The 9,891-nt window shown below is 33.9% G+C and overlaps 1 long non-coding RNA gene across 1 annotated transcript; it reads right to left on the minus strand.

Moving 5' to 3' along the window:
* Positions 1–8,994: 8,994 nt before the first annotated feature.
* On the minus strand, positions 8,995–9,320 carry LOC142232436 (uncharacterized). The gene is made up of 2 exons (XR_012721125.1): positions 9,242–9,320; positions 8,995–9,178 (listed from the first exon to the last, which is right to left on the minus strand). It is a non-coding gene; the product is annotated as an uncharacterized LOC142232436 (long non-coding RNA).
* Between the last annotated feature and the right edge of the window lie 571 nt (positions 9,321–9,891).

Consider the following 9,891-nt stretch of genomic DNA (forward strand, 5'->3'; position numbering starts at 1 on the left):
AAATCTGAACCGATTTGGCTGATATTTTGCATATCATACCTTGATAAATACGTCAATTATGACATGATCGGTCAAAACTAAAATCAATAGTATTTGTCTTTGAGCCAAAGTAAAACTCTATGCCAAAATTGAAGACGATGGGACTTAAACTGCGAGCTTTACTTTGCACACAAAATTACATATACAGACAGACGGACGGACAGACAGACGGGCATCGCTAAATCGACACAGATCTTAATTCGTTCGATATAATAAACGATGGGTCTCAGACTTTTCCTTCTTGGCGTTACATACAAATGCACAAACTTATTATACCCTTGTACCGCAGTAGTGGTGATGGGTATAAACAGAATGCATGTTTTGGAGATACCTCAATCAGAATGGCAAAATGTCCTTTAACAAATTAAATGGATTTTAAATTGTATAACTATTAATGGGGAAAATTTTGAAAAAACAATAAAGGGATTTTCGATGATTAATATTTGTTTTTGTTCACTAATCACAAAATAGAAAAAACAATCCTCCTATACGGCTGAATTCGGTATACCATGTATGATTTGAATATAAGCCACTGTGCTATGATGTACTTCTGGTGGTTGGGTGTATGCAAAACGAATGGCGAATGGATTGTGTCTATTGTTCCATTCTAGACGACAGCCATTTCATCGACAACCAAACACCAACCAATATCTCAAATCTAATGGGCAGGGAATTTCTATATGGGCATGGGGGGTATCTAAACCAAACATTGATTCTTTTGAAAATGTTCTAGTCTAAATTGATTTTGATGTGACCACAGGAATTTTGTAATAACGTCATTTGCTCCAACATACCAATTATGGTATAAATTCTCTCGCTCTCTCACTCTATCATTTAAACACACGCATAATATATGGTTGTTGTGTGTTTTCTATCGCTACGAATGGTACAGATAGGATTTTCTCTGATGCAAATTTACCCCTGGAGCTTGACTGGTTGTATTGAGATGTAAGCTGCTGATGCATATACCCAACCAACCATTTAATCCTTTAACAACAATGTTTATATGTTGTGTGTGTGTGTGTGTAAAGTCAATGTTTATATAGAACAGGGTTGACAAGATGCGGGAAAAATCATAGGATACTCGTAAGTATTGAGATACACTCTTATCCAACTGTAGAAATCAATTTAAACTTTCGAATGAAATAAATTTGTATAACAGATAGAAATAGAAATAATATCTTATAAGACTCAGCAATATGTTGGCTTGGCAACCCTAATGCCTGTATGCACTTGTCACTTAGCGGCAACATTAACAAAGGATCAACAATACCATTCATCTAAACGTAAATGGAAAATTGTCTCCCCATTTTGGCAAAAGGGGGCATTAAATGCAAATTACAGCCAAATTCACTTTAAAAATCGCCAAGGTCTGTGATGTACCCCATATCCACCAGAGAACTGGTTACAATTCATTTTCAATATTGTCGTATTACTCCCCTATACATATGAGTATATCCAATCAATGTGGGATGTACTACAATCAAATGAGAGTAAGAGTTGTGAACATTGCATCGTTGTCATACACCAATTGTATCCGTCCGTCCGTCCATTTGGATGGTTGATTGTTTGTGGCTGTGAGATGGTGGTTGCTATATGGCTTGGCATCCATATAGTACTACTTCCACTATTCGGTTCGTATATCCTTTGGCATCCTTGAACATGCAATTTGCACAATGTAATTTAATTAATAGCGAAATAAATATGCAAAAATGGTCTGCGGCATGAATGTGGATGAACGACATACGTATGGACATGTACGCATACACACACCTATGCTTGAAGTATCAATACTTTGACTATATGTATATATGCGGTTAAGATATATGTTCATATGAGATATACACACATACACATTCGTTTGTTTGTGCGTATGCAGATTGCCTTTTACAAATTATGATGTTCATTCAATATACCACCACCGATGATTGCTTGCAACTTGAAGCAGAGTAGCATTACCCGCCAAAACAACGATAACAGCCGCAAAATTCCCATCATCTTTCATTTTAACGCGAAACGATGCACATCATTGCACACTGGTTCGATCACCACCGATACTTTGGAGACCATTCGAGTTATACACGCAAAGAAACAAAACGTTTGGAAAACGTATACCGAAAACTTTTTTCTTTTATTAGGGTTTTTGAATTTCTTCGAAAATTTTAAACATTTATCAACAAAAAAATTCGTTTGTTTATTTTTCAATAAAAAAAAATATTTTTGAACCAACAACACAGTCCATTTCGTTTATATCAAGCGCTGTTCTTTTCCGACTTTAAATTTTTCATGACACATTTTACAGTTTCATAGTAAAAATTTAGTATATATTAGTATGTAATGTAGAAAACATTTTCGGAATTTTCCCAACATATCTGGAATATATGTAAAAAAACAACAACAAAAACTTTTTGATGTTCGGTCGTGGGTTCGATCCCTGCGAACCCACCACCCTTGGTGTGCAAGGCGGACGTACTAACCATTGGTCCACGGTGCCCAACTAAATGTATGTTTCTTTCAAATAAAGTTTTTTAATCGGCTCGTGGGCGCCGAAAACGATGCTATATAAATATAATTGTTTGACTGTTGATGTCTATAACAGTTACGTAGCCAAGTGGATAGTGTGTTGACTTACAAATTGTATGGTCCGCGGTTCGATTCTCCGTCCAGGCGAAAGGTAAAATTTAAAAAAAATATAAAATCGAAGAATTTCTTCTACATTGGTTGGTGCTAAGAACTAAAAAAACTCATGGAAGTGACAAAGATTTGAGGGGAAAATGCAATTAGCCAGAAAAGATTGTTTTTTGAGTTGGTCTTTATGAAATTGTTTTTATATCCTGGAAAAGAATAAACGTTTATCACAAAAAGTACATACTTTTCTTCCAAATAAACTTCCTTACAGCGAAAAGCAAATGAGAAACGATCTTTGTTTGTCTAAAATTTCGTTTGGGAGGAACGAATTTTTTTTTGCATGTAGATAAGACTGATTGATTAAAAAACAAGTAAGTAAAGTAGAAAGTCGGGCGGGGCCGACTATATCATACCCTAAACCACCATTACAGAATTAGTAATCATAAGCATTTGTGGGGTAACATATAGGTCTGGGAGATAAACCGCAGTTGCATATTTAAGAAAATTAAGGATACATGTCTATGGGTGCTTTGTGCCAATCTGACTATAGCTCATAGTCAATGTTGCCAGTGAAAATTTTCGGTTTACCCTACAAGGACAAAAAAGTTCCCTACTTTCCCATACATTCCCAAACAATTTTCCCTACTATATTTTTCGTTAAATTTAAAAAATTTTACAAAACAAAAATGGTTCTAAGTACTTTATTTTCTTAAAATATGAATATGCAACGTATGTTATATAACCTAGAATATAAATTTGTATTACCGCCACGGTTGCCACAGTTGGTAGAATTCTACCCAAATTAGTAATCTTTTTGGTTAAATCTCTATAAAAATAAAATTTTGGAAAAAGTTTCTATAAACAAATTTTTGTGAGAAATTTTTCTATAGAAATAAAATTTTGACAATAAATTCTATAGAAATAAAATTTTGAGAAAAAAATCTACAGAAATAAAATTTTGAGAAAAAATTCCACAGAAATAAAATTTTGAGAAAATTTTTTATAGAAATAATATTTTGAAAAAAATTTCTATAGAAATACAATTTTGACAAAATGTTCTATAGAAATAAAATGTTGACAAAATTTTCTACAGGAATAAAGTTTACCACACATTGTTAAAGATCAAGCCTTGCCGGCTTCTAATTTCCTGCCCTAGAGCCACCAAAATGTAAAAATTATTACAAATTGTGTTGAGTGAAAATGTCCTACATTGTGGCCCTACGTCCCTACAAGACGCCCTACCCTACCCTACATATAGGGAATTTCCCCTACTTCTAGCAACACTGGCTGTGTTGATATTGCGCCTACGGAGCTAGTATGCCACTAATATTGAGCCCATTATTAAAAAAAGAGAAAATCACTCAATTAGTGTGGGTAATAAATACAAATTTGTAAAAATCGTTATGTAAGAGCTACAAGTACGTATAAGTGCGATCGGCTAGTTCATCAAAATTTGAAATTTGAGTAACATTGGTTAATAAATAAGAGTACTATGGCCAAATTTGGGAAAATCGAGCGATGCATATATATGGAAGCTATATCTAAATCTATAGTACACATATAGTTAGTACTATAGAGGACTGGATCTAGCCAACTTTTAGTAAGATCGGTTAATAAATAGGGTTCTATGACCAAATTTGGGAAAATGGGGCTATACATATATATGGGAGCTATATCTAAATCTGAACCGATTTCGACGATTTTTTGCACATATAGTTAGTGCTATAGAAGACTACATATAACCAAATTTGGTTAAGATCGATTGATAAATAAGGGTTTTATGGCCAAATTTAGACAAATCGGGCGGTACATGTATATGGGAGCTATAGCTAAATCTGAACCGATTTCGATGATTTTTTGCAAATATAGTTAGTGCTATAGAAGATTATATGTAGCCGACTTTGAGTAAGATCGGTTGATAAATAAAGGTTTTGTGGCCAAATTTGGGAAAATCGGGCGATACATATATATGAGAGCTGTATCTAAATCTGAACCGATTTGGATGAAATTTTGCAGACTTGAAGGGCGATGGAAAAGATTACCTTTTGCCAAATTTGGTGACGATCCGTTTGAAAAAACGCGCAACGTGACCCTATTTGTCGAAATCGGGCGATACATATATATGGGAGCTATATCTAAATTTGATCCGATTTCTTCCAAATTCAATAGCGTTCGTCCTTGTGCCCAAAAAACTCCCTGTACCAAATTTCATCAAAATCGGTTAATAATTGCGACCGGAATCCTGTGAACAACAAATACATGGACAGACGGACGGACACCAAGCGCTAGATCGACTCAGGAGGTGATTCTGAGTCGATGTGGTTTAGGGTATAACAAAAACAAGCAAATCGGATGACAAAAATGTTTCATGTTTTGTTGCTTCCATCTCATCAAGAAGTCAAATCGGGAGATCGGTCTATATGCGGGCTATATCAAAACATGGACCGATATATACCAAATTTGCTACAGCTCTTTATATACAAAATTAGGACAGCTATTTATCGATCTGCAATACCTTTGGATTTCAAATTTCAAGCAAATCAGATGACAAAAATGTTACATGTTTCCTGCTAGAGGTGTGCACGTGACACGAATCTGTCGTGACTCAAGCGTGAATCGTGAGTCACGCTGATGGTAACGGGGTGAGTGTGCGTGAGCGTGATTAACCAACCAAATGTCGTGCGTGAGCGTGAGTCACGAAAATAATATCTTCGTGGGTGTGCGTGAGTAACAAATTTCGGAAAAACACGCTCACGAAAATAATCCCGCCTACGAACATAAAATGCTTACGAGTTCACATATATCAGTAGTAATACTTTTACACGGGCATGACATTGGAGGAAAGTACTTCCGTGCAAGCATACCAGCAGTCGAAAAATAAGTACTTCTTCGCAAACATACCAGCTCTCCAAAAATAATATCTTTACCATAAAGATACCCAAAAAGTGCGAACTCACCCCTGTTGTTTTGTAATCCAACACACTATACCACGCTCCACGACATGAATCTATTCAATAATGTTATTTTGTAATATAAATTATGTACTATACAACTTTAGAAAACAAAGGTATACTTTATTGGCAATTTTTTTTTTCTGAAATGTAATTTGGCATTACTTATCGCTACTATTAACGGTGCCCAATGTAGAGCCGAACCCGGACCTCAAGATATGACATTGATTACAGGTATTAATAGAAAGAATCACTTTTTGCCTACACAGGTAAGATATTATTTTTTAATCCCAGGTAATACTGCAAGCAATAATTTTTTGATTACTGGTATTACTGAAAGAATCACTAGTGCTTACCCAGTTTTTGCTGGGTTGTCGTTGACACGTTCTTAAAGGACTTTGATAGCATATGAAGAAAAAAAGCTGAAGAAACGAAAAATTAAAATTTGCTTCCTAGAAGCAAGTACACAAAACCCAAGAAAATTGTCTCTTACAACTATGCTTACTTGTATTCTCCGCTTGTTTGGCCCGGAATCAATATCAAAATTGTTAAAGTAAAAACAAAATCTTTGGAACCGATTTTCGATTTTCGTTCTATAACAAATTTCATTCGCACTACTAACTTCAGTTTGTAGACTTACATCCCAAAGTTCGTTGAAAAGAGTGGAAATTTCTAACCAGGAAGTCGGATGTTGAACCAGAGACTAAATTTAGCTAGTAGTCAAAGTTGACCTCAAACCGCTTGAGAATTTATGGCTCTATCAAACTTAGAAAAACTGTAGAAACGAATACAATTAAATAATTAAAAAGGATGTTGAACAGTGACAATGTCCAAACTAAGTACTAAAACAACAACTTTATTGAAAAACATCTTTATGGGACTAAAATACCTCTGGATTTTCAAATTTCGGTTTCCAAGAATTCCAAGATGACCGAGAAGTCAAAACCACAGCCCTTTCTCAAAACATTGACCGATATAAAATAAATTCGTCTAAAATATTTATGGAACTGAAATAATTCTGCATTTCCAATTTCAGCACAACTGCCAAAGAAGTCAAATAAATAGATCTGTTTATAGATGGACCGATATAAATAAAATTCGATAAACATCTTTCGGGATCCGAAATACCTCTAGATTTTCATTATCAGGCAAAGCAGATAAAAATTGCTTTGTCTAGCAGCGCAAGAAATCAAATCGTGAGATCGATCTCTATGGAGGCTTAATCGAAATATGTACCGATATAAACCGAAATCAACAAAGATCTTTGTAGACCTGAAATACCTATAGATTTACAGACGACCATCTCAGGATAATATAGCGTATCTTCGAACTTAAAAAAGTCAATAAAGAGGTCAAATAGATAGATATGTCTATGGAAGGTCTTTACCAAATAGGGACCGATATAAACTAAATTCGACAAAAAAAAATCTTTCTGGATCTGAAATACCTCTACATTCCACTTTCAGCAACTTTCAATCATATAATGAGATCGGTCTACATGGAGGCCTTACTGAAACATTGACCTATATAAACCGAATTCGACAATGATCTTTGTAGACCTGAAATGCCTATAGGTTTCCATTTTCAGGCAAATCGGTTAAAAATTACGGGGTTTAGATATTCGATTTATATGGGATCTATATCAAAACTTTGACCGTAAAGCTTGACCAGCTTTAAGACAGAAAACGAATCTTCGCCTAATTTCATGACTATAGTGTCATTATTGAAGGCTGTAGCGTGGTAACAACAGACAGATAGGCGGCCGGACCGACATCAGAAGATTGACCGATATAGCGTAACTTCGAACTTGGAAAAATTTTGTAAGACTTTTATTTATTTAAGTTTTTCCATAGTTTTTAATATAAAATCCAATATAATGCGAAATCAATGCAGCGAATGATTACACAAATGACTTCCACCTTATGACAAACCCAAACATGATTTAATTTTTTCAATATGCTTTGATGCGAGTTATTAAATATGCTTATAATTTCTTCTGTAAAACCAGTGTCCAAACAAGTGGACGGACGTTATTCAATGTTCGTTAATACTGCAGATATGTACAGGCTTAGTACTCCTGTCGGTGGGGTTGCTGATACGGTGGATCTCATTGTTGGTGTTATTATTCATTTGGCAATTTGATCATCGCCATCATCACCAGCAACAATACAGGCATTGCCTTTGCCGTCACCATACCATCGTCGCCAATGCCTGAACCAGCCACATGTGTTGACAACAGGCGTTACGCATTTCATATATTATGTAAATATTTACTTAATACGAGCAGCAGGTATTTAAAATCAAATAACCACCACATTTACACATGCACACACAAAAACACACCTACAGTATATTAAGGTGTATACAAACACACGTAGCAAGCATTTACATTAATGTCCATTTTAACTATTTGTTTTAATTCTGCCCATTCCTATTCTCTATCACTTGTTGTATTAATGCAAATGGATACAAATTGTTTGCTTTGGATATACTATCCATTTGTCTGATTGTCGCCTGGTTAATAAATAAATAAATTCCGTTAAGCAAATATTTATCCATATTGTAAATTTGAAAATTCAATGTAATAATGTGCAAAGATTGTGTGTAAATAACACCGTTATCATATGTTAATTGTATTGAAAATTTAAAGATAATCTAATGCATTCACATATTAAATATATTTCTGTTGAAAGTTTATTCTTAAATTAATAACCCAACGAAAAACATTGTCCAAAAATTTCCTGCCAAAGATGTTCTTTCTTTTAACTACTCAGGAAGTTCTTTTAATTCAATTTTTATAACTCGCTTTTTCCTTATTTTTAAATGATATCTCGAAAAAATGCTTAATCCCTTCCAGAAAAATTGCTAATATATGAAAAAATTTGAGGTCAAGCTTTTCAGAAAGCAAATTCAGTGCAATGGTGGACATCCGTCCTACACTGGTAGAAAAAGTTTCGTTAATACGATGAATTTCTACGTTGTATTAACGAAATTCTTCATTAAAAGTCAGCCAACGTAGCATTTCGTTATAACAACGTAATTTTATGTTATATTTACGAAACACTTTGTGGAATACATTTCGTAGTATTAACGAATAATTACGTTGCTATTACGTAGCCTTTTCGTTGTATTAACGAATATTATTCGTTGTATGAATGAAATTTATTCGTTGTATGGGTGCAGCTTATACGTTGTATGAATGAAAATTATTCATTGTATGAATGAAAGGCGAACGTTGTATAAATGAACACAAACGTTATATTAATGAAACCCAACCAATTAGCGCATTTGAGTGTAGTAATTGGTAGTGTATTATTTTTGTTAAGATCTTTGAAATATGGTTTATATACAGTAAGAAATAATATATAATGATAAATTAAGTAATATAATAAACATATATTGTGACTTTCACTTAAGAAAAAAAAGCCTCTTATTTCTAAGATCAAAAAATGATAATCGTATCACCGTGTCCATTTATCCAATTTTTGTGCAACCAAGGTTCATCACCGTAATTGTTCCGCCTTCCTCATCTGAAAGTTCACTTCCCCGGGGCATTTTCACTAAAGATTAAAAATGTACACTATATTTCTTGCGAATATACAAAAAACACCAATTTAACTCACCTCACCCATCTATGTTTATTATTCACAACGAAACTGTAATGAGCGTGTGCACTCTTCAGCGAAAAGAACGTATATGTTGTTAATGTTTGCCCATCAGACAAGTTTTCTGTTGAACTTTTTACCGTTTGTTTTTCAAGACGCACACACAGTGATGCCAACTCCCGAAGGGCAAAAAGCACCAAAAATATATTATAAATTCTAACATACCACCTCCCACCACAAACACTACTAAAGCCAGTTAAAATTTAATGCTCTACTTAAAAAAAAAAAAAAATTCTAAAGCTGTATTATAAAACTTTTGTGTATTGATTTGAAGCATTTTTATTTTTTTTAAATTATGAACCTCTATTCAAGTGTACACCTTGATCAGTTTTAATGCTTTCATCCAATTCATTTCGATCAGTACTGTCTTTCAAATTTCAAAATATATATATTTTTTAGAGGAGAAAACCTTTTTTCGACATTAAATTTGGAAATATTAATATTTGGAGGGAGTGCATTTCTTATTTCAGTTTTGAGTGCTTTTGTGAATTTACTACAAACGTTTTTGATGACATCTTCATCAAGTTCTGAAATTCTAAATACCAATGATTAAAAAACGAATCAATTCCACCTTCATAATAATCAAATTCTATATTTGGGAATATAGC

The sequence above is a fragment of the Haematobia irritans genome, chromosome 3 (assembly GCF_050003625.1).
Source record: "Haematobia irritans isolate KBUSLIRL chromosome 3, ASM5000362v1, whole genome shotgun sequence".
Classification (NCBI taxonomy): domain Eukaryota; kingdom Metazoa; phylum Arthropoda; class Insecta; order Diptera; family Muscidae; genus Haematobia; species Haematobia irritans.